Below are 3,861 nucleotides of genomic sequence, written 5' to 3'. Positions count from 1 at the left end.
GGTGGAGGCTGGATGAACAGGAGCCCATGGAGGTTGTAGGAGATCGACGATGGAGATGAATAGTATCCCGTGGAGTCCCGTTTTGCGGTACGCCACACCCCTCCCGATGAACAGGACCCTCGTTTCGACCGTAGCGCTCCAACACAAGTCCGTTTCGTCCGTTTTGCGGTACGCCACATCCCTCCTGATCAACAGGACCCCCGTTCGACCGTAGGAGGTCCGTTTCCTCCGTTTTGCGGTACGCCACACCCCTCCCGATTAACAAGACCCCGTTCCGAACGTAGGAGGTCAGTTTCCTCCGTTGTGCAGTACGCTAGGCCTCATTTTCATCGCCTATTCCGTCCAAGTCGGTTGGCTCCCACGCGTTCTGTTGCCTCCCGATGAACACGACGCATTCTGTTGCCTCCCGATGAACACGACGCATTCCGTTGCCTCCCCATGAACACGACGCATTCCATTGCCTCCCGATGAACACGACGCATTTCGTTGCCTCCCCATGAACACGACACATTCCGTTGCCTCCCCATGAACACGACAATGACGCTGTTTCTCTGTTCCGACCCAACCATGTACACGAGCCCTGGCCGTACCTACACATACGTGGCCGTATTTTATTTCTTGCACCCTGGCCGTTGTACGTACGTGTACATGCTACGTGCGCGCCTCTACTACGACACGTGCGCGCCTCTACATCCACTAGTATATATGTACGTACACGTTCGCGACCAGAATGACAACGCTACGCATGCTTTGACCAGGTGGGTCCCGACTGTGAGGCACTTCCTTGCCTGCGAAGATGTAGCTGGTGGGTCCCAGCAGTCAGGGGGGCGAATCATTTTTTTTGCCCGGTCGCACTTCCTCGCGTGCGAAGATGTAGCTGGTGGGTCCCAGCAGTCAGGGGAAATGTTTTTTCGCGAAATACGATGGCCCGTCCGGTGGGTCCCTGCTGTCAGGTGGAGGAATAATTATTTTGCGCGTAATAAGGAGGCACTTCCTTGCTGCGGCCGTGGACCCAGCTATCAGCCTCTCCACGTACAGTCCACGCCCGATGGAAGCCGTTCCTTGACCATGTTGACCACGCCGCGTCGAGAGCACTAGGGCTGTGGACGACAGCGAGGCCTAGGAAGGGGACGACGCGAAGCCGGGGAAGACGCGGCAGTGGATGCCCACACATAGAGGAGTACGAGGGTTCACTGGTTCACTGTGGTGTGAGGCTGCCGTCGTCGTAGAATAACAGGGGGTGTGGGTGAGCAGAGGGATGGCCTGGCCAGCGGTGGGAGTAGTAGGGGGCGGTGAGGCCTCCGCCGCATCGCAGCCGGCCATGGGAGGCAGGAGCACGAGGCACGACCGGCGCTGGTTTGGGCGGCTAGAGCAAGAAGACCAGAGGTTGAAGAAGCACTACGTCCACTAGAGCTAGAATCATGCATATTAACTAAGTTGACAAAGCCCTCCATCCCCGTCAACTTAGTAGGCCGACAAGTCAGCCTGCCAATATACTGGGTCCCAGCTAACAGGGGAAGTATTTATTTTTTGTGCGTAATAAGGAGGCACTTCCTTGCGTGCGAAGATATAGCTGGTGGGTCCGAGTTATCAGCGGCGGTAACGTTTTTTTCGCGAAATACAGAGGCCCCTTCGGTGGGTCCCCGATGTTAGGTGGAGGAATCATTATTTTGTGCATAATAAGGAGGCATTTTCTTGCGTGCGGCCATGGACCCAGCTGTTAGCCTCTCCACGTATAGTCCACTTCACACTACTAGGAAAAGGCCTACTAATGGCGCACCTAATTTGGCCATTAATGGCGCATTAGTGGTGCGCCATTAGTGCCACGCCATTAGTATATTTTACTAATGGCGCACCACTAGTGCGCCATTAGTATCTGGTATACTAATGGCGCACCTCTGATGCGCCATTAGTGTATACATAAGTGCGCCACTAGTATGCCTCCTAGGGGCCATGTATACCGAGGTGCTCTGGCATACTAATGGCGCACGACAACAAGATGCGCCATTAGTAACCTCGGCATACTAATGGCGCACTGTTTAGTGATGCGCCATTAGTATACTTTGTCATACTAATGGCGCATCACAACACAGTGCGCCATTAGTATGAATATTAGGTTTTTTTTTATTTTTTATTTTTTGTTTTTTTGCACAGGTTACAAAATGTATAATTGGACAAAATATAGACAGCACACATCAACAACAGATTCATCGAATACAATAGAAGATTAGTCTCTGAATACAATTCATCATATTAGTCTCCGAATACAATTCATCATATTAGTCTGCGTATTGAAAAGACCGAACAAAGATAGAACATTATATTACAAGTCTCGAGACCGCGACTAGCGAGTTTGTCTTCACATTACAAGTCGATATCGATCATCTAAACTACCATCACATAGAAGAGAGCTGCGGTCATCACGATGAGCATCATCACGATGAAACTCGTCTTCATCTGGTTCCTCCGACGCTCCCTCCCCTCTCCCGCTAGATAGCGGGTGTATCTAGATTCGGCCTCGGCCCTAGTGGTGTACCCTTTGTAACTGTTACCGCTGAATCGGTGAACCTGTCTCCGACACTCCTCCCAGTCGTCGTAGACTCTCGGAACCTTACCCTTGTACACGACATACGTCGGCATCGCTATGCACTAGCCAAACGAAACGTTAGTACCAATTCACAGACAATACATAAGCAATATATAAGTATGCAACAGAACGATCGGAAGAGAAAGCAAGACATTAATAGCATCGATTACATCTAAGTTGAACGACTCTCGAAACCAAAGAGACATACTACAAGTTCATTAAAGTTTAATTACAACATGAGCCAATCGATGTTTCAGAACTAGACACAACTGCTTTCGACTCGACTCAAGGGACCGGGGCGTGGGTGAAGCCGCCGTCTATCGTGGGAGTCATGAAATAACGGTCATTGTCAGCTTGCATTTGTAGCATTGTGTCGATGTCGCTGTTGGACGGTTGATTGTTGAGGTAGAACTGCCCCGAGGTACGAAGGACATCTTGATGGATGATTTCCGCAAACTCCGACTGGATGCGAAAGAATTCTTGTCGGAGGTCCGCATCCTGGATTGCCGACACGCTCTTTGCCCAATCTTTGAGTTTACTCGGTAGCAGAAGTTGATGATGGTCCCATACGATCGCCCGCATGTGATGGATGGCGTAGTAGGCACCCTTCTGACCGCCAGGCGGCTGCTTGACGCAGCAGAACGTCGTATTGTGGGAGAACACGTGCTTGCCGTACTTACGAATAGGCTTGGTGAAGGTGCCTCCAGATTTGGCGTAGCCGGGGAGAACATCATCAAGAACCTTCTTGACATTTGTGTAGTCTACGTTCGACTGACGGTCCGGGTCGAAATACGTGGCCATGGAATATTTGGGGCTTAGGAGGATGAGCATGCAATGTGTGTCACTGCAGAAAACACGGAATGTTAAAAGAAAAACGATCGAAATCTAAGAATTCATATGTTACGGGCCGGTTGAGGGGAGGACTTACTCGGGAAAGTAAGGCACGAGGAAGTTATCCTTATCTTGGTTTGCCAGAATGACACCTTCGAGGTAAGAACTCGCGACTTACCGGTCTCCAGCGCTGCCCAAGATCTTGGCACGCATGTAGAAGGGGTCGACTATCACGATGTCCGGGGTCTTGTCGCGAATGATCCGCATCTCCATACTCAGTGAAAATAGCCGAACAAAGGTCTAGTGCAGCGGATGAAGGTTCAACATAGCGTGGATGCACTACTAGGAAAAGGGCTATAGATGGAATTGACACTAATGGCGCACCAGACATGTGGTGCGCCATTAGTATATACTAATGGCGCACCACCCCCTGATGCGCCATT

The sequence above is a fragment of the Triticum dicoccoides genome, chromosome 6B (genome assembly GCF_002162155.2).
Source record: "Triticum dicoccoides isolate Atlit2015 ecotype Zavitan chromosome 6B, WEW_v2.0, whole genome shotgun sequence".
Classification (NCBI taxonomy): Eukaryota; Viridiplantae; Streptophyta; class Magnoliopsida; order Poales; family Poaceae; genus Triticum; species Triticum dicoccoides.
Note: the sequence above shows the minus strand (reverse complement) of the source record.